General features: G+C 49.0%; 1 long non-coding RNA gene across 1 annotated transcript in view; it reads right to left on the bottom strand.

Annotated features, from left to right (window-relative positions):
* Window positions 1-25,106, bottom strand: part of LOC144769861 (uncharacterized) — a 114,700-nt gene extending 89,594 nt beyond the window's left edge. Inside the window, exons 1-3 of the long non-coding RNA XR_013598758.1 lie at window positions 24,923-25,106; window positions 19,084-19,178; window positions 18,717-18,994 (exon numbers count right to left, since the gene is read on the bottom strand). This is a non-coding gene — a long non-coding RNA (uncharacterized LOC144769861). The remainder of the gene's footprint in view (window positions 1-18,716; window positions 18,995-19,083; window positions 19,179-24,922) is intronic.
* Between the last annotated feature and the right edge of the window lie 2,332 nt (window positions 25,107-27,438).

Here is a 27,438-nt window from a genome sequence, read left to right as displayed (position 1 = left end):
TGTTTTTAGTCTCATCAACAGGTTCATGCCCATAGAAACAAGCAATTCCAGCACAAGGCAAGCATCAAGTGCCCACTCGAAGAGACACCATAGGCAATGAAATACCGGTTGTACGCAGGTAAACCAGGTGGGTCGGAATGAGAATGACCATTCAGTGTTCAGTTCTTGGAGCAGAGGGATTCCAAAGAATCGAATGTGCTCACGGCACAGCTGGACTGGGCGTCGTTCCATTACAGTGGGCTTTGAAACTTAACATCCATTGCGGGGTTACAAAAATAGAACCAAAATGCCGCAAATGAGGAATTTTACCAAGGGTATGCCCCTGAAAATACTTGAAAACAGTAAAATGTATAAAGGCCTGTATCTCTCCAAAAGATTTCCTGAAAGGAACTGCCCATGTGTAACCCAATTGTTTTAAAAAAGTGCACTATACCGGCAATATTGGAAGCATTAAAAATGCAATGGACACTAAGTCGCAGGGAGATGCATGCGACAAGGAGGTTCCGTCGACAGCTGGGGCGACTGGAGGATCTCCACAGGAAGTTACCTTGTAAGATATTATGACCACCCTCAATAAGGTGGACGCGCGAATTGGGACCCTCGCAATTGACCTGGCATTGATTCGAGCGGACTTTAATAAAATGTCCACCAAAGTGTCAGAAGTTGAAACAACGACTCCCGCCCTATCATCGGACACTTCCACCCTCAAGAAGCAGGTACGACAGCTGGAGGCAGACAATAAGTTCATGATGGCCCGCCTCGAGGATCAGGAGGGACGCTTTAGACGGAATAACATCCACCTTATTGGCGTCCCGGAAACAGCAGGAGGTCAGGCCCTTGATCTGTTTGTGGAGGACATAGTAACCACTCACCTCCAACCGCAAGGATTGTGGAATTTCTTTTCGGTTGAACGCGCTCACCGAGTCCCGGGTGGTAGGCCGAAGCCGGGCGCCCCCCACGACCGATCCTGGTGCGTATATTCAATTTCAGGGATCGTGACGTGATCCTGCAAGCCGCTCGGCAGGCCACTCCGATCCGTATCGACAGCGCCGCAATCACAGTCTTTCCGGACTACACTGCGGCAGTTACGAAACAGCACAGAGGATTCCTTGAAGTGAAGAAGGCTCATCGGGAGCCTGAACTGAAATACTCCATGCTGTTTCCGGCCAAATTGAGAGTGGAAGCAGAGGGAAAAACATGATTCTTCTCCACGCCTGAGGAGGCACAGGACTGGCTGAATGGATGGCGTAAGACAGCGAGGTCAGGTCATAATGGGCGTCGAGATGCAAGGCGCAATGAGCAACAGGACGGCATGGAGCAAGAAGGTGCATTTATCTTTGGAAACGAACGATGGGGTAGTCTCTGCCTGCACCGGTGGCCATGGCCGGAGACCTGGCCCTAACCTCCTTAGGAATGTATCCTCTTTGTTATGCTGTTCTGAATGATAGATGTATATGAAGATGCTGCAGGGGCTATTTGTTACTGCTTATAGGTATTTTTTTATGTATACCGGGAGGCTGAACTACAGCGATGCTAGTTGGACACAATTTGTGCTGCTGCCCTCACTTAATCCTATCTGCAGACTCTTTGGAAGGGCTGTGGGATACTGAAGTTTTTGGTGCATTGGCCCGAAGAGGGGCTTGGGCTGCTCTCACCCCTCCTCCGTTAAAAAACTGGGAAAGGGTATTACGCTCTCTGCTTTGTTGGGGTAGTGGGTAGTTTTGATTCCGTCGAGCAGGGAGGCAGGGTGGGGGGTGGGTAGGGCAAGGTGAGTTATTCGAATTGTTTTTTGTTATGTTGTTCCTGTTTGGTTAATGCAGTTTCTAAGGGCACACATGCTTAAACGAATGGCTGCGGGTGCACTGAAGTTGTATGACTGGATCGTATTTTACCAAGCTGTCAATTGTTTTTATCACCTATGACTACACAAACCCAACAGGGCGCTAATCAGCAATTGACTCAACTGACCCCAGGGACCCATTGACTGTGCTGACCTAGAATGTGCGGGGGTTGGGGGACAAGGTGAAAAGAAGTCTGGTGTTACAATATTTAAAACGATGCACACCTGCGGTGGCCCTCTTGCAGCAGACGCACCTAATGGGATCAACTTGCAAGGCCATGGATAGATGGAGTTATAAAATGGTGGCCCACGTCGATTTCTCCTCTGGATCTAGAGGTGTGGGAGTACTTGTTAAAAAGAACTTCCCGCTCATAGTACATCAGACACGGGTAGATGACCAGGGCCGCTTTGCGGCAGTCACTTGCCAATGGGGAGGGCAGCTGTTTAATTTGGTCTCAGTGTACATCCCACCATCCCTATATACAATGGCACACTCTGCCCTTACTGCATTCTTACTTGCGTTACTGGATGCGATGATGGTGATTGGGGGCGACTTTAATGATATAGTGGCCGGCAGGCACGGCCCGTGCAGGGCGGTATACCGGGGCGGTGACGTCAGGCGGGGGAGGGTCAGGGTGGGGGGTGGTAAAATGTGGGATATGGACCATTACAGGTAAGTACCGAAAAAACCAAATAAAACAAATTTTGTTTCCCGCGCTGCATCACATTTGGCGATGCTGCGCAGGTAACGAAATTCGTTTTTTTTTCCGGTACTTACTGGTAATGGGCCATATCCCGCATTTTACAACCCCCCACCCTGACCCTCCCCCGTCTGACATCACCGCCCCGGTATAACGCCCTGCACGGGCCGTGCCTGGTGGACGGTATGATAGATTGGCACCCCACAAAACTGACAACACCACGTAGTCGCCGTATGACTGGACTTATAGAGGCCCTGGGGCTCACAGACGCCTGGAGGTATAGGCACCCCAATACTAGGCAATACACCTTCCACTTCCTGGTCTCGGCGGAAGGTCTGGGCGGAATAGACGAAGTAGATATTCGCCCTAGGGGTATATCCGATCACTCACCGATACTGTTATAATACACGCACCATCAGGCGCCGTATGTTCCCCATCCATCCTAGCTATTTGCACATACCTGAGGTGCTAAAGGGTCTTATAGACAATACTAAAAAAAATTACCAAGAGAATACGGGGTCGGTGGATTCACCCAGAATTTTATGGGAGGCCTATAAAGTGGTTATACGTGGGCAAGCTATAGCATCGGTCACGGGGCATAAGCGGGAAAAACGGGCAGAACTAGATAGACTCGAAGCCGATTTAGATAACGCGACGGTACAGTATGCAGCTCACCCGACGCCTCACACTGCACAAAAAGTACGGCTTAAGCAAAACGAGTTTGTGGCGTACCAGAGAGAAATGGTCTCGTCAGACTCCAAGCCACGCACCACAGGGTGTACCAACTGGGGGATAAGGCGGGAAAAATGCTAGCCTGGCTAGAGAAAAAGGAGAAAGCAGGTAGGATAATTGCACAATTGAATACGCCCGTGGGTTTCATGGTGACTGCCCCCAAGATATAGTGGACACCTTAGCTGACCATTTTGAAAAGGTATATGCCCCCCGCACCACGTTCACAGTCAAGGAAGCGCATAAATATATAAAAGATATTGCCATGCCGCAGCTCACACCGGAGGCGGCACTACTTCTAGAGGCCGACCTCTCGGTTGAGGAAATACAGACGGCCATTGGCTCCCTTGCGTCCGGTAGAGCAGTGGACCCAAACGGATTCCCAATCGAACGATATAAGCGAACTGCGCAGGTAACAGCCCCCTTCCTTTTGAACATGTTCCAGGACAGTCTTCAGGCTGGTGAGCTGCCACACGATCAGAGGCTGGCCACGATTATAGCAATTCATAAACCGGCCAAATCCCTGACGGATTGTAGCTCCTATCGCCCAATTTCTTTAAGATACTGGTCAAGTTACTGACAATGCGGCTGACCCCCCACCTTTCATCTCTAATAAACCCTGGTCAGTCCGGGTTTATGCCTCAGCGTAGCACAGCACTCAACTTGCGACGGCTGCACGCGGTGCTGGCTCGGAGATCCTACATCCAGGAACCCTCTCACTCGACGCCAGTATGGCGTTCGATACGGTGGAATGGCCGTATTTGTTTGCAGCGTTGCAGCACCTGGGCTTCAGCCCTAAATGTTGTGCCTGGATCCGTTTACTTTATAATAATCCACTGGCGTATGTGGCGGCACATGGGCACATTTCAAGGGACTTCCCGCTTGCTCGGGGAACACGGCAGGGGTGCCCATTATCCCCCCTGTTGTTCGCGCTGATATTAGAGCCGCTCGCAGCATGGCTTAGATGGGAGTCCTCTATCCGAGGACTTCGGTGGACTGATGCCTGGGAAGATCGCATATCACTGAATGCTGACAATGTGTTGCTGTACCTCACCTCCCCTAGAAAATCCATCCTGGAACTGCTTAATGTATGTGAGAAATTCGGTAGGGTATCCGGGTACATGATAAATTGGTCCAAGTCCGTCATTTATGTGCTGACTGGTCCGCCACCACTACTACCTGCGGACTATCCGTTGCGGATCACTGACGAAGCCTTTAAATACCTGGGCATTTATGCATAGTCTGACTTCAATGAGTTTTATACGAAGAATTTAAAGCCCCAATTAGACCGCTTTAAACGTGGTGTGGCGCAGTCTCCCCCTCACACTGTTGGGGAAGGCGGCACTATATAAAATGATGGCACTCCAGCGTTTTTTGTATGTTCTCGAAAACACGCCGTTTCTAGTCCCACAGGCCTACTTTAAAGTCATAGCGGCGGATGTTTCCAGCCTCCTATGGGGAAACAAGCCGGTGCGGATTGCCCAGGATAAACTGGTGCGCAGCTGGTACGACGGAGGGATAGCGCTTCCGAACGTGGAGCTATACTATTGGGCGGCGCATCTTAAACTAATCAACTATTGGTTACATGCCCCGCAGGACGAGCCGGCGTATCATGCAGACAGGCAGGGCCTAGAAGGGAAAGGACTGATGGCGAATCTATATAGACGCCGCAGGCCCCCAGGATTACTCTGCCCTACGGCACACAAAATTCATATTTGGTATCAAGCGCAGTGTGGAAGGGGAGCGCCTCTCACCTCAACCGGGCGGAGCCCGAACAGGGATTCCTCGGCCTCTGATCCCGTCCCTCCCGCGTCCCTGACGACCAGGACTCCTCCTCTCTTTCTTTCCCTACAGGAAACAGAGCGACCAGCGGGGTCGTGCAACGAACCGGAAGCGATCCCCTGTGACCCCGGAAGTCCGCCCCCATCACCGGCCCGACACATAGAAAAGCCGACAACGAAGAGAGGAGAGCGTTCAAGGCGGCGGACTCGTGGCAGGAGACAGCGTGCAGAGAACCGGAGGAGGAGAGCGGAAGGAGTGCGAGGAGCGGAGACGAAGAAGAGGAGGATGTCTGGACCGAAGATTGGTGGAGTCCTCAGGAGGTTGCTGGAGAGTGGCCGCAACTCGCTGGAGAGTTGCGGCGGGGCACGTGAGTACTCTGTTATCTTTTCTCAGTGCATCCCTGTAGATAGTTGTAAATCTAGCTGTACATAAGTATCCACCACTGACAAACCACCCCAGCACTATATATAATAGTTAGTCGTGTCACTTCACCTAGTCCGTTGTACCATAGCCCCTACACTCCTCCCTCAAATCGGCACGCTCTTCCCCTTTCCCCCCTCTTTTCCCCCCTTCTCTGAATCCCTTCCTTACCGTCCTCGTCCTCACGTTCTCTTTGGCCCCACCACAACCCGGGTGTTGGCGATAGTACTCCGACGGTCCAAAACCAAAAGGACTAACTGCCCTGTTCTCTCTCTCATTCCCCTCCGAGGCGAAACCGGATCCCATCCGTGGACCAGAAGCCAACCAGAAGACCTCTTCACCCAGACGGCCAGCCCAGTTGAGAGCAACCCTGTTCAGCTGACGCTCCGGGAAAAGACTTCAAGGCATCCAGGCTCACACCCTTTTCAACCCCTTTTGACTACCCTGGTACTGAACAATAATAAAACAGCTAAAATAGCGCAATACATCCGGCCTCCACGCCTGTTATTCCGGTCCGCCCCTACCCCTAGTCCACACTTGGTGTCAGAAGTGGGATATACCGGAAGCATGGAGGCCGCGGTTAAACAGCTGGCAGAAAGCCAGGAGCTACTAGGGAAGATGATGGAACGCTTCCTCAAAACGGCTGAAGACGATCGAGGCCAGCTTCATGACGTCCTAAAGGATCAGGGCACCGTTCAGGATCAGGCCCTCGGGAGATTAGCCGACGTCATGGGACAGCAGCGACCAGCGGCCTCTCTACCCTCTGTGGTCCTACAAAAGTACGTCCCGGGAGAAGACCCGGATTTCTTCTTTACAAACTTTGAGCGCCTGGCACAAGCCGCTGCCTGGCCGGCCGATCGCTGGGGCCACTACTTGGGACCTCTGCTGCCGGGGGAACTGCAGGCGGCCTACCAACAGGCCAACGTACAGGGACAAACGCCTTACCAGGACATAAAGACCTGTATCCTGGAACGTCTAGGGATCGACGAGGAGACATATAGGGTTCGACTGCGGCAAGCCCGCAAAGGACCCCAGGAGACACCCCGGGCTTTATCTTTCCGCATCCAGGATCTGGCCAACCGCTGGTTGAAGCCTGCCACGGCCTCAAAGGAGGATATTCTGTCCAAAATCTATTTGGAGCAATTCCTGGCCTCTCTCCATCCCGCCACCCAGAAATGGGTGCGACAACACGCCCGCTTAACACTGGACAGCGCCGTGGAGATTGCTAGCGCCTACAGCCGAGCACAAGAATTCCAGAAGAAGGACGAACACCCTCCCCGGATGCCCCATGGAAGTCACCCACGAGCCAAAAGGCCTGTCGTGCCCCGAAAACCGGAACCTGTTCCTTTGTTTCCCTTCCCGGTCTTGCCTAGACCCAATCCTCCCGGACCTCAATGCTACCACTGTGGAGGGCATGGACATATTGCCCGCTTTTGCCCGCAGAAGGAAGAGCCCATGGAGGTAGGGCTGGCCAGAAACTATGTTTGCCTCGCCACGGATGCCAGCCCTCCTCCTTTCCGTTGTCCAGTGAAGATCGACGGCCACCCGATGATGGCCCTTGCCGATTCAGGCTGCAGGCAAAGCGTCCTGAGACCCCAGGAGAGACCAACCCCTATTGGGCCTGTGACCGGTACAGTGGACATCCAATGTGTACAAGGTGACACCAAGAGGTATTCCACCACTAGGATCCGAGTACAACACACCACGGATGAAGGAAGCCCGCTTACAGTGGGGCTAGTGCCAAACCTACCGGAACAAGTCATCCTGGGTAGCGACTACAGCGGTCTCCCCCATCTGCTCCACGATGCTACGGACTCCTTAGAGAAGTGGTGGACCGAAGCTCCCAGTAGAGCCAACAACCAAAACCCCGAAGTCCAGGGGCCAAAAGAAGAAAGAGAAGAGGACACACACCACAGCCTATCCTGTCCAGTTGGACAACCATCCTTGGGAAACCGACCGGGAGTATCGTGCCGCCCAACAAGAAGACCCGGTGTTACAGGACGCATGGGGGCGTGCCTTGGAGAACGAAGACCCACTGCAAGTATGTCCTTATTTTTTCAAGAAGAACGGTCTGCTGTACAGGAAAGGCGGCCCCCAACAACCCCCTCAGCTACTCGTTCCCGGTCCCTTTTGTGACAAAGTACTGTTCCTGGCTCATAGCCATTTATTAGGGGGTCATTTCGGGGATGATAAAACAGGACAGACCATTTTGGAAACATTTTACTGGCCTGGTGTGTATAAACAAGTTAGTCAATACTGTCGTGAATGCCCTATATGCCAGATGAACAGCCGGTACCGGCCCCCTAAAGTACCCCTCCAACCCCTCCCTCTCATCGATGTCCCCTTCAGCAGGGTAGGGATGGACCTTATAGGCCCCATGTTACCCTCAAAAAGCGGGTGTAGGTATTCTCTTGTCCTGGTACACTACGCCACCCGTTTTCCCGAGGCCGTCCCCTTACGCCAACCAACCACCCAGAACATTGCTAAAGCTCTCATATCCATCTTCACCCGGGTAGGTTTTCCCCGTGAGATATTGACTGACCAAGGTACTCCTTTTGTCTCCTCCCTTATGCGCCAGGGATGCTCCCACCTGGGCATCAAACAGATAAGGACCTCTGCTTACCACCCCCAGACCGACAAGCTGGTGGAACGGTATAACGCCACCCTAAAAACCACCCTCAAGAAACTACTAGGCCTGGAGAGCCGCCGGTGGGAAGAAATGTTGCCCTTAGCCCTATTTGCTATAAGATGCAAAGTCCAAAGAAGTACTGGTTACTCCCCTTACGAACTCTCGTATGGGCGGGCACCCAGAACCCTGTTGGATATGGCTCGGGAGGCCTGGGAGGCCGAGCCAGACCGAACCCGACCTCTACCTGAATACGTAGCGAACAATAAAACACAGTTAGGACAAATCAGAGAGATAGTAAGGCAAAACATGGTGACCGCTCAGGCAACCCAAAAACGCCAGTATGACCGAGGAACCAAGGCGCGGTCCTTTGTCCCCGGGGACCTAGTATTGTTACTCATTCCATCCTCCGACCACAAGTTGCTAGGCCAGTGGCAGGGGCCATTTCCCGTCCTAAGACGAGTGACTCCGGTCACGTACGAAGTCGAGCTGGACAACAACCGCAATCACACCCAGATATACCACATAAACCTCCTGAAGAAATGGGAGGGACCCCGGCCTGTCCTGGCCGGCACACGGGACCAGAAACCCCTGCCGTTTGAGTGTTGTCTGGACCCTGATTTGCCCGAAAGCAATAAACAAGACCTAAGAATCGCCTTATCCCCCTTACAGGCGGTCTTCTCCTCCGTACTAGGGCACACAACTGTTATTGAGCATGCCAACCCCACGGAACCCGGAAAAACCGTGAGACAACGGCCTTACCGGGTCCCTGAAGCACGCCGGACCGTTATCAGAGAAGAAACCAACCAGATGTTACGAATGGGCATCATAGAACCCTCCATCAGTAGCTGGAACTCGCCCATTGTCCTAGTACCCAACCCCGATGGCTCCACGAGATTCTGCATAGACTTTCGGGAGGTTAACAAAGTCTCCAGTTTCGATACTTATCCTTTACCGAGGGTAGACGAGATGGTAGAACGTATAGGCAGAGCCACGTATATCAGCACCCTGGATCCCTGCAAGGGTTACTGGCAGATCCCCCTGAAAAAGGAAGACAAGAAAAAAACGGCATTCTCCACGCCGGATGGCCTGTTTCAATTCAGGGTAATGCCCTTCTGGCTTCATGGGGCCCCCGCGACGTTTCAGAGGGCCATGAACATAGTTCTACAACCCCATGCCCGATACGCCGGAGCCTACCTGGATGACATCGTCATCTATAACGACGATTGGCAAGAGCATTTGTCCCACTTGAAACAAGTAGTAATGTCCCTTGGGAAAAACGGGTTTACCATCAACCCAACCAAAACCACTCTCGCTGCCCAAACCGTTAAATACCTGGGTTATCTGCTTGGGGAGGGCGTTATCAGACCTCAGGATAACAAAATAAAGGCCATCCAGGCCATTCCGATCCCACAAACAAGGAAAGACCTCCATGCCTTCCTCGGTCTGTTAGGCTACTATAGGAGGTTCATCCCCAACTTTTCCCAAACCGCCGTCCCCTTGACAGACCTACTAAAGAAAAGCACAAAAACAGAAGCAGTGCTACAACAACCCACTCCCCTGTTGTTGCAAGCCTTTCACAGACTCAAGCAGTCCCTTGTGTCCGAACCAGTACTGATCAGCCCCGATTACACACTACCATTCATCCTACAAACTGATGCCTCAGACCAGGGTTTGGGAGCCGTCCTATCCCAGAAGGACCAAACAGGGGTGGAAAGGCCTATCCTCTACCTCAGTAGAAAGCTCTTCCCTCGGGAAATGAATTATGCCGTAGTTGAAAAGGAGGCCCTGGCTATTAAATGGGCAGTAGAAAGCCTCCGGTATTACCTGGAGGGTCGTGAATTTATCCTGTACACGGATCATGCTCCATTGGAATGTATGGCCCGAAACAGGGGCCACAACGACCGAGTGCTTCAGTGGTTCCTATCCCTGTAACCCTACAGATTCAAAACTTTGCACCGAAAAGGGGCAGAACAGGGCAATGCGGACTATCTCTCCCGTTATCCCCCACCTACCACCCCCACAAGAAAGACAGCTAGGGAAAGGGGATGTGGAAGGGGAGCGCCTCTCACCTCAACCGGGCGGAGCCCGAACAGGGATTCCTCGGCCTCTGATCCCGTCCCTCCCGCGTCCCTGACGACCAGGACTCCTCCTCTCTTTCTTTCCCTACAGGAAACGGAGCGACCAGCGGGGTCGCGCAACGAACCGGAAGCGATCCCCTTTGACCCCGCCCCCATCACAGGCCCGACACACAGAAAAGCCGACGACGAAGAGAGGAGAGCGTTCAAGGCGGCGGACTCGTGGCAGGAGACAGCGTGCAGAGAACCGGAGGAGGAGAGCGGAAGGAGTGCGAGGAGCGGAGACGAAGAAGAGGAGGACGTCTGGACCGAAGATTGGTGGAGTCCTCAGGAGGTTGCTGGAGAGCGGCCGCAACTCGCTGGAGAGTTGCGGCGGGGCACGTGAGTACTCTGTTATCTTTTCTCCGTGCCTCCCTGTAGATAATTGTAAATCTAGCTGTACATAAGTATCCACCACTGACAGACCACCCCAGCACTGTATATAATAGTTAGTCGTGTCACTTCACCTTGTCCGTTGTACCATAGCCCCTACACTCCTCCCTTACATCGGCACGCTCTTCCCCTTTCCCCCCTCTTTTCCCCCCTTCTCTGAGCCCTCCCTTACCATCCTCGTCCTCACGTTCTCTTTGGCCCCACCACAACCTGGGTGTTGGCGATAGTACTCAGACGGTCCAAAACCAAAAGGACTAACCGCCCTGTTCTCTCTCTCATTCCCCTCCGAGGCGAAACCGGATCCCGTCCGTGGACCAGAAGCCAACCAGAAGACCTCTTCACCCAGACGGCCAGCCCAGTTGAGAGCAACCCTGTTCAGCTGACGCTCCGGGAAAAGACTTCAAGGCATCCAGGCTCACACCCTTTTCAACCCCTTTTGACTACCCTGGTACTGAACAATAATAAAACAGCTAAAATAGCGCAATACATCCGGCCTCCACGCCTGTTATTCCGGTCCGCCCCTACCCCTAGTCCACACGCAGACCCGCTTAAAATGTGCAGGAACTATCACACAAATGACACCACTGCAGGACTCGCAACGGCTGGGCTGCCTACGTAGAAGTAAAGGGTTTCTTTGGTGATCTTTGGAAAAAGGGGGCGGTGATCGAGGTGCCGCATTTACAAGCACAGTACGGCATGGTACAGATGGAGAAATTTAGATATTTCCAAATCCGACATGCGATCCAGACAATAATACCACCGGACACTTCCCTGCAGGAGGCCACCCCATTGGAGGATAGACTTTTGACAGAACACATGACGAGAAGGGCGACTTCCTTGACATACCGTAAAATAGTCAACAACTTGCCAGACCCAACGTTCAAGCTGAGACAGACCTGGTCCCGGGAGGTGGGCGACTTTGATGAGTCCGAATGGAAGGAAGCCCTGTCCTCACCCCGTGAGATGGCGATACCCTCTAGGCTCCGATTGGTCCAACTCAAGGTGCTGTACCGCACGTACTACACTAGAACAACGCTCTCTGTGATAGGAGCGGCCCCGCACAAATACTGTCTACGCAAATGTGGGGAGGAGGGTACGTTTTATCACACTATCTAGGACTGTACACACATTGCGGCATATTGGGCCAAAGTAATGCGCACGATTTCCCAAGCAATAGAAATCTCGATCCTACCGGAGCCAAGGCGCTGCCTGCTGAATGTGTGGGAGCCGAATGACCTAAACCACCAACAAGATTGGGCTATGCTTGGTATGATGATGGCGAAGCGTAATATTGCTATGTTGTGGGGGTCGGACACGCTGCCTATGCTCCAAAAATGATGTCGAGATATGGATGAAGCGATGGTGGTGGAGAAGGCGGTTTTTATTCATCGTGGATGTCCTCGAAAGTGGGAAAAAGTGTGGGGGCTTGGAACAAGTTTAGAGGATACATCTGTGATCTGCCAGAAATTGGTGCAGAGGTTGTCTCCACGTAGTAGGGATGTAATGACATGGGTGGTGGGGAAACTGGGTTATGTGTATGGATTTGTCTTAGTGATATATGTAGTGACAATGTGTAGTGTTGCTCTGTAGCTTTGATGTGGTTGCAGCTAATAACGAATCTTTATGTATGTATTTTCGCCCTGATTTATACCTTTTTAAAAATAATTTAAAAATTAAAAAAAAACAATGCAATGGACAAGCTTGCCGAAATTCAGTAGGAGATTGGTGTTTAAAAGTTATTATATTAGGGGGGAGGAGCCTAGCGAGCGACCTAGATGGCCGCGTAGGAGACCGGCTCGCCGACCTCCCTTCCTCGCCACATTATTCTGTAATTTATCCTGGGACTGTGCCCCGCTCCCGGCTTCGCGAGAGGAAGCGACACCTGCTGCAATTATTCTGAGCCATCTCCGTGGCTCAGGGATGAACCTACGTCGTCCGACAGATCGGGGCCTGGAGGTCCGGGGAAGCCGGGACCTCGATTTGAGTGGTGGCCGCCCGAGTGCTTAAACAACGGGGGTGGAGAACGGAAGTCACCGGTCCAGCCCGATCTTCACCCCGAGCGCTCCCGGATTTATTTGGCGCCCCCCGCGGGGGTGAAGAGAGGGGTATAGCTGTCTCGCCTACCCTGGCCCCGAGGGTCTCACGGTGGTGTTGCCCCGGGGACTCTGGGGTGTTGAGCCCAATGGGAATAAGCCTCCAGAGACATTAGAGATCAGTGCATAGGCTGAGTGGGTTGTGGACGTACCCCTTGTCCACCTGGTGCCGCAGGTCGCCGGGAGCGTCAAAGCTGGGTGTGGCGAAGTGCGCAGGGGGCCCACCAAATACACTGGGCTGGAGGCGGCGAGTAGTGAACTCTATAGACTTGCATGGTGACACCGTGAGGAACACTGGATGGCGACTCATTCTACAAGTGGAGCTTTTTAAAGCCAGATTTGTCATCTACACAGATTCTAGGGCCTGTGTGGTCATCCCAGCGGCGGTTAAGGCAGAGGAGCCGAGCCGCGGCGTGGACTGCCCTCATCTGGGTTGGCTGAGCCTAGCGACTGCGGGCGTGCCTCTGGAGGTGATGCGGAACACAGTAAATACTCACCTATTTCCCGGGTGAGTGAGAATTTTTGGAGTGGCAGAATTCATCCGGCCCGTCATTCACTGGACGATCAGGAAAGGGCTGGCGGAGGCCCTGGAGGAGCGTGCTTGAAGTGACTGATGTCGGTGTGTGTTAGGAGGGTGCAGACGCAATGTGACCCGAGCGCTTGGTGTGGGCTCCGGTACGTATCCGGCACCGATACCCAAGGGAGTAAGATGACAACTAAGACCGACACGGATAGATCTCAGCCCAGATCCTCCAAGGGATCCAGAAACATCCAATCCAACAAGTTGGTCTGACATACCCTGCCCAAGGGGTCCCCGGTGGAGGTGAAAAGGACCCAGGTGGGGGGGGGGGGGGAAGAGGCCACGCTTAATCCCATTGAGCCAACTTTGACAGATCTCATGGCGGCCATAAATGGGGTTGAGACATCCCTGGGCCAGAAGATGGAGGCCCTAGATAACAAACTCGATATAGTAACGATTGAGGTGGGGCTGATACGGGCGAATCTCACAAAGGCGAGTGAAAAAGTAGACACTAGAGGTCAAGACGGCCAGCCTGTTCGACGACGTGTCCTTGCTGCAACAGGAGGTACGGGACCTAAAAGCCTCGAGAGCCCTTACAGATCGTAAACTGGATGACTATGAAGGGAGGGCCAGGCGTAATAACGTCTGCATTCTTGGGGTGCCCGAGAAATCAGAAGGTCAAACACCGGATCTGTTCGTCGAGGGCATTGTTCTCAACCACCTTAAGCCTAAAGGACTAAGCAATTTCTTCACGGTCGAGCGTGCACACAGGGTGCCCGGGGGAAGGCCACGAGTCGGGGAACCACCCCGCCCCATGATTGCGAGGGTCCTAAATTTCCGCGACAGGGATGCGATCCTACAGGTGGCGCTTGCGAGGTCCCCCTGAAGTATGAAACCGTGACCCTTTCCTTCTTCTCGGACTTCACTCAAAGGGTGCAGAGACAACGGCTGAGCTTCTTGTCGGTGAAGAAGAAGATGAGAGACAAGGGGCTGAAATATGCCATGATGTTTCCGGCCTGCCTCCGGGTGGAACTTAACGGAAAGACCTGGTTTTTTGATAACCCTGAGGTGGCGTCGGACTGGTTGGAGAGTGTGCACTCGACCGAGGCGGTGAGTTGGGATCGAGGGAAGCAGATGAACAATAGGAGAACCCACAATGAAGATTGCAGGACTTAATTTGTTGTATGGTATGAGCGGGGGTGGGGCGGGTCCATAATGACTCTCCGGATTTGTTATCTCAGATTAGGAATTACTGTGGGCCAGCCCGGGTTGAAGAAGTAGTGGCGAGATTGGGGGTGGAGGCGGGCGGGTTTTTTGGGCCCTCCTTCCATTTACTACTTCTAGTTAGTCGTAGATTAGTGTTGGGGCGACAGGCACACTGCTAGTTGGGGATGAGCGTAAGCTACATGCAGGGGTGCAGGGTGGAGGGTGGGGGGGTCAAGTGTTGGGGGGGGGTTTGTGACCAAAAATGTATTGTGTGCAGTAATATTGGCGATATGTTTTTATTTTTTGCATCAGGTGACAGTATTGCAATTAGATGCTAGTGGTGTGGGGTAAATGTCACGTACTAGTCAGGGATCGGGGATAAGGGTGTTGAGCTTGAATGTCAATGGTCTGGGTGACAAGATAAAGAGAGGGATAGTAAATCAGCTAATCAGAAGACATTCCCCAGAAGTCGCATTGTTGCAGGAGACACATCTTGTCGTGAATTGGTGCATGGCCCTCCATAAAGGGGGATATAAACTTGTGGCACATGCTGGGTTTACATCGGGGTCTAGGGGAGTCGGTATCCTAACAAAGAATTCCTTTCCGTTGGAAATACAGGCTACGTGGTCGGACCAGAGGGGCAGATATGTAGGTCTCTTGGGGCAGCTGGGAGGTAGGACAGTTACCTTCTTGTCAATATATGTACCACCAGGCCTTCAGTCAGATACTTTCAAAGATTTGAGTGCAGTTTTTCTGACCCTGCCCCTGGGTCTCCTGGTGCTGGGGGGATATTTTAATGCAGTATTCGATGGGGGAATAGATAGATACCCGGCACAAATTCATACACCATTGCAGAGGTGGCTCCCCGATTTCCTTGAAACGCTGGGATTGGTTGGTAGTTGGAGGGTACGTAATCTGACTCAGAGGCACTTTACTCATGTGTCCGCTGCACACAATAGTATGTCCATATTGGACTACATATTGATACCGGCGGTTATGGCAGGCACAGTTAGAGAAGCACGATACCTTGGCAGGGGCATTTCAGATAATTCCCCTATGTAGTCACAGGTCGAGTTCAGGCAACCAGCGGTTGGCAGGGTAGCACCGATTAATGCATGGCATCTGAAGGACCTGGCCACCAAAAAGGAGGTACTCCGAGTTTCGGAACGCTATTTTCATGAGAATGTGGGCAATGTCAACTCAGCGCAGTCACTGTGGGAGGCATGTAAAGTGGTGCTGAGGGGTGAGGTCCTCTCCTTGGTTGCAGGCAAGAAGAAGAAACACCAGGCGGAGGTGACTAGGGTGGAGGCGGAAGTGGTAAGGTTAGAGGAACGGGTTGCTGAGACTGCTGCTCAGGGAGACCTTCACCTACTGAAGTTAAAAAAAAGATAAATACAAGGGCCTCTCCACGGAAAGAGCAATTTTCCATAACCATGACATACAAAGTCGAATATATGAACATGGAGACAAGGCTGGTAAGCTGATCGCTTGGCTGGAACGTGGGGAGTGGGCCTCTAGGTTGGTGCCGGAGCTAGAGGGGTCAAGATCTGACAGAATCACAGATCCGCAGGCAGTGGCGGGTGTATTTTCTGAGTATTTCAAAGAAGTATACGCCTCGGTTGGTGGTTTTACAGAGGCCGAGAATGGCAAAATGATCAAAGATATCTGCATGCCGAGCCTATCTGAGGACAATAGGAAATATCTAGACTCCTCTTTCAAGGATGATGAAGGCGATTAGAGGCATAAAATCTGGGAAGGCAACGGGTCCAAATGGGATACCAATAGAATTATATCAATTGAATGCCCATAAAATCGCTCCGAATATTCTGGCCATGTTTCTAGAAATTAGGGAGTTGGGGCAACTTCCATACGACCAGCGGGTGGCAAATATTGTGGTCATTCACAAGACAGGCAAGACTAAGACATCTCCTTTCTCATATAGGCCCATCTCGCTTCTCAATGCTGAGCCGAAGATTTTGGCGAAATTGCTCGCCACCAGATTGGTCAAGGTCATTACAACCCTGATACACCCCGATCAATCAGGCTTCATGCCGCGTTGCAACACGGCCCTGAGCCTGCGGAGGCTACACGGGATCCTGGGTGGCTCCCAAAAAAAACTGGAGCTGGCAGTTTTGGTGTCCTTGGATGCCACTATGGCATTTGATAGGGTCGAATGGGCTTATTTATTTGCGGTTTTGACTAAGTTGGGCTTTGGCCCGGAGTTTATCGGGTGGGTTCGATTGATGATTGCTGTATGCCACTCCCTTGGCCAAAGTGGTTGTAAATAATTGTAAATCAGCTGATTTTTCCCTCGGGAGGGACACGAGACAGGAATGCCCGCTGTCCCCACTTCTCTTCGCACTGGCGTTGGAGCCTCTGGCGGCATGGGTCAGGTGGGACCGGTCGATACGTGGCTTGCGGTGGACGCCAGAGTGGGAGGATAAAATTTCGCTCTTCGCGGATGATATTCTGCTATACCTCACTAATGCCAGGGCGTCCTTGCGTAATCTTCTGGATGTCCTGGCCATATTTGCAGATACTCCGGGTTTGCTATAAACTGGTCAAAGTCGGTATTGTTTGTTTTATCGGGAGCGCCGCCTATGGTTCCACAGTCATGCCCTATAAAGATTGAACTGGTGGGATTTAAGTATCTAGGAATATATATAACCTTGGACACGAAGACGAGATATGCTAATAATCTAGTGCCCCCTTGAATCGGTTTAAAAAGGACGTGGAATGCTGGAAAGCTCTCCCCCTATCATTGCTTGGGAGGGCGGTGTTATTCAAGATGATGGCCTTACCTCAGTTCCTATACATACTCCAGAACACAATGGATCCGGTGCCGATATCTTATTTCAAGGAGATTGAGGCACTTCAACAGCAGTTCCTCTGGGACGGCAGACCCCGCATAGCTTTTATCAAGCTAACCCTCCCGTGGTACGATGGGGGCATTGGTCTCCCAGATTTGAGGAAATATTATTGGGCCTCACACCTTGTGGCGGTGAATCACATGGTTTATGGCCCCCCCCCCGGACCCAGGCTATGCTATGGATCGTGGGCAGGCACAAGGTGGAGATATTATCAAAGCCTTATATGCCAGACCCGGGAGGTTCACACTGGCGGGCCCGACAGCACACACTGTACATGTTTGGCATGCTGCTACAGAAGTTTGGGGTGGGAGGGAAGATTGACTTTGGCCACCTCCCTGTTCTGCTCGGAGAAGCTTGTGGAAGTCTAAAGGGTTTGATACGTGGGACCTCATTGGAATCAGCCAGATTAAAGCTGTGTTAGAGAGGGGCAGTGTGCAGACATTTGAATCTTTAAAACAACAATACAGTTTGAATGATAATGAACACTTTGTTGCCCACGTACCTGGAGACGCAGAGCTTCCAGAGGCTTCTCCTCTCGAGGACCGAGTACTAGATAGTCAAATCCCAGAAAAGACTATCTCCTTAATATATAGGAAACTTGTAAATAATATGGATGACCCGTTGGGAAGTACAAGAACAGCATGGGGGGCAGATGGATTGGAATTAGACGATGAGGACTGGGTAGAGGCAGTCTCCTCCCCTAAAGTGGTTGCAGTTCAGATGAGGCTCAGATTGGTGCAGCTTAAGATCTTACATAGATCAAATATCACAGGGCCTAGACTAGTGCACATGGAGTGTGCAGTGAGCGGAAAATGTAGGAGAGGTTGTGGAGAACTTGGCACTTTCATGCATATCCTATGGCACTGTGAGGAGATACAAAACTTCTGGGTAAAGATACATGATGAGATTAAAGAAGTACTGGGGGAGGAGATACGACCGGAAGCCCGGAGATGTATACTAAATGTATGGGAACCCAAGGATTTGAACGGGTATCTGAAACAGTGGGTGATGTTGGCGTGTATGGTAGCACAGCGAAATATTGCTCAGTTGTGGGGATCCAGCCAACCACCACGGATTACTAAAGGGGCCGAGGATCTAGATTGGTGTGTGTTTAGGGAAAGGGCAGTGTATGTGGCCAGGGGTTGCCAGAGAAGTGGGGGAAGATCTGGGGGCTTGGAATTGTTATCACGGCGAATTATGTACACCCCCGATGCGGCAAAGGGAAGCAGAAGAACAGGAATCCCTGTGATCCCAAATTTTATGCATATTGTAATTTATGATTCTGTACGAATGACAAATCAAACCTAACAATGATGTCAATTGTTATTCACCTGATGCTAATGTTTCTTTTGTTTCTTTCAATAAAAAGAATAATAAAAAAAAAGTTATTGTATTTCACTGGATGTCCTCGCAACTTACAGTTCAAAGGTTTCTCGGGCGGATGTTAGTGCCACATCTTTTTGAAACAATAAGTCTTTAAGTTGGCTTAGCTTGTTCAAATCTGCCTTGAAAGTTGGAATGGAAGGCCATAACAGTCAAGTTCTGACTATGTATGCGTACAAGCTCTTTGGGATCAGAACAATGTTCTTTTTGGGTCCATTCAATACCCTCAATTCCACATACCACAAAGGCACAGAAGCTTGGAGTGATTGAGTGAGGGAAAGGGTAGTGCGGAAAGGAACAGCAAAGAAGGAGACCTGTAAAGAAAAGATAAAGACAATTAAAGTCTCCACTTTCACTACTATTAGAAGATAACTTGTATATATATTTTTGTTATGAAAAATACCTATCACATCAGGTGCTGCCTTATGGAACCAATGACTTTCCTTATGCACCACATTTAGCCTCATATATCCTTCCTTGCTGGTAAGTACAAAAATGCTGCAAATCAAACGAATCACAAGTAAATTAAAAAATCCTCATTCAAAACCTTTGTGGTACTGGTATAAGGCGGGCTATGTGTTATATAGAAATTCATACATACCATGCACACACAGTAAATTCCATATATGTTTGTCAATGATGAATATTCTCAGCAACGAACCAAATATGGTCACCAAACATTAGATTCATAAAATCCTTTCTTTTCTGTGATGGGAAATATGCAGCCAATGGACCAAAATCAGCAAAAAGCAAACATCCATTAGGTAAATGCTAGTTACTCACAAAAAAAATGTTCATCCCAAAGTGTTCATTTATCTCCCAAGTTTAAATGTCACAAGGGAAAAACTCCCCTTACAAAAATAGAAGAACCAGTCTTGTATTTTGGGAGTTTAGGAAAAAATCAGGAAGTAATAAATAACACTCTGTGATTCAGCAGCACAGCAATCTTAAAGTAAAAAAATAAATATTCACTTATCTGTATAATGGCAGAAGCCCCAGGATACGAATTACAGCTAATCAACAGTTCCTAGAAACAGGCTCGTAGAGTGCAAAAAGTCATGAAACTTCCATGAAGAAGAAATTAATTCAAATAAATCAGGTGCTCCTTGTGCTTCAGAAAATGAAAATACACCCGCTGGTGTGTATCAAAGAACAATCAGAGGGGAGGAGCCTAGCCCGTCACCATGATGGCCGCCTGAGTCCTCGGCTCCGCCGACCCTCTCGCTTTCCGCCCGTGTCGCCGCTCATCCTGCAAGCTATCCTGCTCCTTACCCGAATTTTCGGATCCGGGAGGTGACTCTGCTCTCAACGCTGTGCTTCCCGGTGTGTTCCCAGCGGGGGAAGCGAAGCAGCACCCTTGCTCCCTCCTTGGCGTTCAGTGGCGGCGACCGGGTCTCTCTTCCTCGGAGACGGCCGACCCTGATTGCATCACCAGCGGCCATTGCATCTGAGTCGGAGCCGCCCGGTGGGTAGTGGCTGTTGCCCTGTGCTTTTCGCCGCAGATATCCCGTCTGCTCCGCAACGCTTCACGCTCCGAGGTCAAGGCGGTAATGAGTGATACACAGTATCCTTTCCCCAGCTCGTAAGAGAATTTTCCAGCCTTCTCGATGCCCAGCGCTTTGGTGGGTGCCATTTTGTATCTATCTCCCGACACTGGCAATTGACGACCCCGGGCTGCTCTCGAGTGTACGAGCGTGCCCCGTCACTAACTGGACTTGTGTGGGTGTCGGAATGGAGTGTGCTGCCCCTGTGCCCCCGGCCCGGCTCTACTGTGCGGAGTGGCGGCGAGATGATCGGCTGTCCGCAGGGGAGGTCGGCGGCCGGTCTCGAGGTCTCCTCCATGTCTGTGTGCCTGGCGTGCAGGGAGCTGCTGAATCCACTTTTTCTGGGGAACCATTGCGGATTGGCGATATTTTTGGGGCGCTGGGTGAATTGCGAGCTGTCTTACGAGATAATGCACGAGAGCTGGGGGACCGATTGGACGCCCTTTTGTCCACTATGCCCTCGACTGGCCACGTTTGCTCTCGAGTGCGGAGCACTGTGCCACATCCTGTAACTGACTGCCGTGAATTGCCTATCCAGATGTACACGGAGGCACTGAAGCTACAAGATCCTGATTCTGTCGCGGAATTGACTGTTGTTGTTGCGGAGAGCCCTGATGTTCGTGGACTTCTGCGTTGGTTGGGGGATCGTCGCCGGACGCTGTGTCCGGCAGCTTCTCTGTGGTCTGTTGGCGTGTCTCACTACCTTCTCCTGAGACTGCTATCACTGCTTTGTCCGACCTCTCTCTGTGGATTGTTGCTATGTGTTGTCTCCTTTTGTGATAACGTGGCACACTTGGTTTCGAGTTGTACAGACTTTGGTGGACGGTCTCCTAATCTGCTGTGGTCATCCCGTCTGCTCGCCCTATTCATGGTGGACCTTGTCGACACATCGGACCGTAGGGGGCAGGGTTGAAGAAGTTTTCTCCTTTTGATTCCTGACGCTCGTAACGCTGGGACTATGCTGTACACACGGGGTAGCTACATGTTGATTCTATGTCGGTCTGGGGGTCCGGGGATGGCGGCCGTGATTGCATATGTTGATTATTCTAAGTATATCCGTTTGGCCCTCCTCCGGTTCGATATTATTCCTCTTTTTCTTCTTTCTTTATTTCTCCTTCTATATTTCGGGTGCTCTTTTTGGGGCGACAGACACACTGTTAGGGGGGGGTAGGCCATAGCCTCTGCATGTGTGTAGGGTGGGGGGTGGGGGGAGGGTTTTTATTTTGTCCGTTTTTTGTTTCTATGGGCCTTATTTCTCTTTATGTTCTTATCCTTTTCTTTCTTGCTTTTTTCTGGGTCAGTGGGATCGGTTGGGATTAGATGGGTAGCGTTTGGCGTGCTACGTGTTTTTTGTGCCTGTTTATCCTTTTGTTCTGTTCTTATGCCGCCATTTTGATTATTTCTCCCTGCTTGATCGGAATGCTTCTGCTGCACGTTGCCCATCCATGTCTTCGGTGAACTATATGTGCTCTGATCCTTCTCGTTTCGTATGCTTTCTTATAAATTGAATTATATAATTCTTAAAAATGAACCTTAAATTCTCCTGTTTTCTCGGTAGCACCTGTTTATTCGATGTAAATTAGAGTGTTTGTTCTTTTGTACTCTGTGCTACTGAGTCGCGATATAACTTGCTACAATGCCCATAAATATGTCTAGGCCGGCCGGATGGTTGTAGGCCCGTATTTGTTTTATGATACTGCGCAATAAAGGTTTTAAAAAAAAAAAAAAAAAAAAAAATAAAGAACAATCAGAGAACTCCTTCCCTGGTACTTTAACAGGAAACTTGAAAATGACAGAAAAGGCAGACCTTCTTTAGCCACCAAAATCCACAGTTCCTTTTACTGGAAAACATAGAAATGCTGCCAAAACCATCAGTCATAAATCCTCACTTTTTCAGCTCACTCAAGAACAAAACTTACTTCACAGGTGAATGGAACTGCATACGTCAGCCTACATGCCAGTACAATATTTATTGTCACTCCCCCCATTGACTGATTGAGCTGTTCGCAATTGACCATGGGAGTTGTAGTGAAATATGCCCATAGAGAGAATAATATTGTATTACCTTTGTCTTTGATTTTGGGTGTCTTGAGGTGGGAATATGAAACTTGAAGGCACCTATGCCTGTCTTTCACTGACAATAACAAGCTATCAAAAACCACATGAGTTGGATGGAAAAGCTCGTTATTGCAGCAGGTAACTATGTGGGTAACAGAAAGGACATACCGGATTCTGGCCTTCATGCCACAGTAATCCTGATGGCTTAACATTAAATAACTGCCATTGGAAAGGACAGTAATGAGGAGGAGAATTGAAGGGGCTGGTATCCTTTTAGAAAATTGGCCAAATTCGCCACCGAAGTATTACATGTCCTGTGAATGGTAACATGTTTAGAAACAACTGAGTGGTGACAGATGAATCACATTAATTTCCAGTGTAGGGAAAACCTCTCCGTCTGCCTGTTCACATCGGAAATTAAAAGGAAGTGACCACAACTTGTGAATACAAGTCCCTCCCAGGTCTACATATCTACTTACCGGGAGATGTTTCACACAAGATGTGAACTAAAATGTTGAAAATGGCAGAGATATTAAGCCACGTATCAACCACACTGCGGAAGGTGTCTCAGCTATCATGATTGGGAGTTGTTCTAACTTCTCAATATGTAACACTGTGAAAGTGGCATCTTTTTTGGCCATGAGTCACTGGTTAAATGTCAGGTTGAAAGACAGGAATAGTTGCGTAGAATTTAGGCTATGCCATGACACACAGCCACTTTTTAGCACCTGAAGTGTCCAACTAAACTGCATAATACATCTAAGCTGACTTTGCCCATGGTATAAAAAAGCAAGGTCATTTTGCATAATAGCGATAACAGACAACACAATGTTATTCAATTGTAAATGCTAGAAGACAGCTTTATAATGCTAATATTAACAACATCAAGTACTTTATCCAAATGATCTTGATCAATTTGTCTCAAACGTGCAGCTGCTTCCATTTGTGGCACTTCCAAATGTCATTGTAAGTTGCATAAATAAATCATTTAGAGCATGGGGACTTAAGACCCAACAAAAAATCAGATTGGCCCATGTCTTCAGACGGAAGGGAAGATGTTGTTTTACTGCAGTGAGTGTGGAATGTTCCAACCATTGTTTGTCACAATTTCCCAACCAAATAGGTGGGGATTATCCCTGAGTGTTGAGGCTAGGAATAACAGAAGTCGGGTCTGTTTGCCTTAAACCCCGGTGTGGAATTCGAAAAATGAGCATTACAACTATTTGTGTCCACTGGCCACAATAAATACCCATTTGGACCTGAAAGTGTGGAGTTAAATGTACCATTCTGTATCATACTATTGAGCTGTTCTTCAGTATAATTTGTTAAATGTTGCCAATTATCAAATTGGGCAATGGAAGGAATATTGGGTGAAATAAGACTGAGAGAGTCCTAGACCAGTAGTATATTGAACTGTGTCATTTAGAAAAACCATTTGTGCTAGAATTAAGCTGGCTCTAAATGATGTGTCCATTCCCTGAACCTGCCAATAATTGGAACCCCAAATTGATTACATTTCAATGGTATCTTTCCAATATTCATAGCCTTTCAAGGCTAACTGTTTGACAACCATATCTGGTTATATTAGCTTGGTTTGTGACCGCATTATTTCTTTGCTGGTATAGGTACAATTTTAAAATAAAATGTTTTCAGGTATAATGAATCTGGCCTGAAAAATATGTGAGTTTTATCCCTATGTTTTTGAAATTTCTTGTGGGGGGGTTGGACAATGTTCCCATTGTGTCTAATTAAGAAGTGTGCATTCAACACTAGCTAAATGTAAATAATGATATCCATAATGATGATAACAGGACATGTAACCATAATTAGCAGAATTTAGATGCAGGTCTTCGTTTTCAACAACAGTATAATGTTTCAGCTCCGAGTGCATGGAGTTAACAGCGTACACACTCCACTCATCAGAATGTAACATCACACATAAACATCAAGGAATCTGCAGTATTTCTGTAGAGCTGAAATTATTTTAGGGGATATTAACCCAAACAATTCCATCAGTTACTGGGACAGCTGAAATATTCACAAAGGACACATTTCTTTTTCATGTAGGTGAAGATGAGTGAGATGTTAACACCTAGTCAACTGGTTCTGTAGCAGAGCATTCTGGAAGGGAATGGCCATTTATCAGCTAGAAGAAAACAGTCACAAATCCGATCCAAAGAAATAGAAAAACTAAGGAAAGTGTTATCTAAACATATATCCAAGGAAGGACCGCATTAGTGTGTTTCAGCCATGAAACGAAAACACATGCCGATGTTGCCGGAGTGTCTAGAGCTGTAGTAAAAGAACTGGAGGATTCCACAAGGGGCGGATCCGTATAAATGACATCATCTACAGGAGAAGCATTAAGAAGTATGGCTAGCATTTGTGGCAGTTAAAGGAATTAAGTGAAGTTCCTTCACTGCTGGTCCCCATCCCCAGCTGGGGCGAAACAGCTTTGATGTTGCTCACAAGCTGTAGAGAAATTTCCGTTATGGTAGTGAGAGTAGTCCGAGAACTACCAAGGACACCTGGTGGTGTATTGTTCAGAATCGGCCCCATGATGTAACTTGATGTGATCAATAGAGACAAAACAATTGTCTTTAGAATCAGCAAGTGGCGGCAATAAAACATTTCTTGTACCTTACATGCCAAGGACTGGCACCGGTGTGTGGTATGATGGGCCAAATTCCCTTTTCACTGCACCCTTTTTTCGAACGAGATCCCCAAGTTGTGAAATCCAGCCGGCAGGTGCTGGCTGCTCCTTGATTCTGGTAGAGGTCGACGTGTTCAACTGTTTGTTGGATTGGCCATCACAGAAGTTTTGTAAATCCTGTAAGACAGAACAACAATCATTTACACCAAATGGTGTAGCTGCTGCTATGATGTCTGTACTGTCAGCGTCTGGAACATACATTTTGATGTCAAAGAGTATCTTGTATGGTGTCTGGCCACCCAAAGATCTTTTAGGGAGATTATGAAGTGCTCCTTGTACCCCAAACCGGTCCCCGGTAGCTTGTCTCCTTTTTGGTGAAGAATTGGCTTGGTAGTTTGGTCTGCCCTGTTCCCATGATGCACTGGGCCATGGACAGACTAATTTGCATATAGCCAGGTTCTGAGCTGGGATGGGGCAGTGAGATAAATAACGGTGATGGATCAAGCCCTGATCTTTGGACTGGGTAAGAGTGGTCTGCTTAATTCAGACACTCTGTTCATCACCACCCCCTTTTCTGAATCATCCTTGTACCCCAAAGGCAGGAAAAAGGGGATTATTCATTTGGGAGACACAGGGTTTAATTGCTTCCTGGTTCTTTAATTGAGACAGTATTTCTCTAACAGGTGCTTTAACATCCCATTTTATAGGGTATTGTGGCTACAGTTGTGGGCTGGACCGTATGAGTATTATATGATGAGAAGAGTTCTTATCCCAGCCGACATGATTGGGATATAAAGCTGGGGCTAGCACAAGAGCCCACTCTAAGGCATATACCTGTTTGATGTCATCAGGGACAAGTGCAGAAAATGATGGTATTATAACTTCTTCAGTTTGTGGTGATATTCGTACAATCTCTGGGAGCCAATCAGAGAATGTCGTATGATAATGTTTAATTTACCTGACTATTAACCAAATGGTGAGCTGTATGACACCCTTAATTTGTATATTGAAATTATATAATCTGTTTGTGTAACATATTGATCAGTTACATTCGCTGCCAGAAACTCCTGGACATTCTAGTACATTATCGTGACTTCTGCTGTGCTGTCAAGGACAGTTACCACCCACATCTTCAGGAGAAAAGACATATTTAGCAGCAACTTTCTTTTTCTGGAATTGGGGCTTAAATTGTGGCGGCTTTCTTTATTTTTACGTCAGGCGAGTGTTGCGAGTCCTTTTTCAGTTTCATGTACTCTTCCAGTACGCCCTCCTCCTCGTATTCTTTTCCCGATGAATCCTGAAAGGAATAAGAAGGTTGAGCATCAGAAATCTGATACCTATCAGGTGCTTTCAACTGTTTGTGATCACACAAATTATATGTGTATTACAGGACTTATTGTAGGTACTGCAGGCAACTGTGGGTGCCCTGCCAAAGCTGTTCTTACTGGGACAGCCATCAAGGTGCCTGAAACATATTGAGTTAAGCATCTCTATAGTCTAACCATACCATTGTATAATTGTACTAGCTCATTTAAATTGAGATTATGTTAATTAGGGGATGGTGTATGACTCTCTAACGATAGCTCCCTCACTACTAAGGGTACCAGTATGTACATGACTAAGTACTTGTATTAGGGCGCCTCTGAATCAATTTTGATATTCCCAATGTGAAAGTGGAATTTCTAAGAGCTGATTTGCTCTGTATAGTGGTGGTGCAACGTCAGTGTATTCATGAATTGTTCCTGTATTAGCATGCGCAGCTGAAAAATTGACCCAAGAATAAAAGACTTCCAAAGGATCGGCATCATGGGCCTCAACCACAAAGATCATGTCACCTTCTGCTTTGCCATAGCCATGTAAATTTAAATGTGCATGGACAGCAGGTTTGCAATTGTCATCTATAGTTAAAGGTTGTTGCACCGTCATTATTAAAAACAGCAATGGAAACAAATAGCAAACACTAATATGGGTAATCTTTTAAAGGTTCAAGCTTGAACATCCAACAGAAACATTTAGGTGCTTCCTGATATACTGTGGAGGATCAATCCCACACACCACTGTGATGTTTCTGGAGGAGGTGTAAGGGTACTCTGGCACACACAAGTACTTCTCAGGAGACCTGTTATATAAGGACCTGACCAATCATTGGTAGAGCCATGTCGTAGGGATTCTGCTTGTAGAGCAGAACTGTGCCTTGGAATAAGAGGACATCAAAATGTAGGGACTGATGGCCCAAACCCTGGCTAGCTCACAGTGCCTCAGCTGAACTCCTAACCTTCCCAGAGTAGCAGTTGATTTTGGCAGTCTAGAACGTGACCCTCTAGGCCCCAAGGGAACTGTGGAAACAGATCATCAACTTTCTTCACTCACTCAAGCATGTCCTTAGTAAACAAAAGAAAGAGACAAAGAAAGTTTACAATGCAGTTATTGAAGCTATCATAGTTTATTATGAAGCAAATGAGCTGGATTCACTAGGTGGATGAAACTAAACTAAGTAATTTGC

Source organism: Lissotriton helveticus, chromosome 7 (genome assembly GCF_964261635.1).
Source record: "Lissotriton helveticus chromosome 7, aLisHel1.1, whole genome shotgun sequence".
NCBI lineage: Eukaryota > Metazoa > Chordata > Amphibia > Caudata > Salamandridae > Lissotriton > Lissotriton helveticus.
Note: the sequence above shows the minus strand (reverse complement) of the source record. Positions and strands in the feature narration are given on the sequence as shown.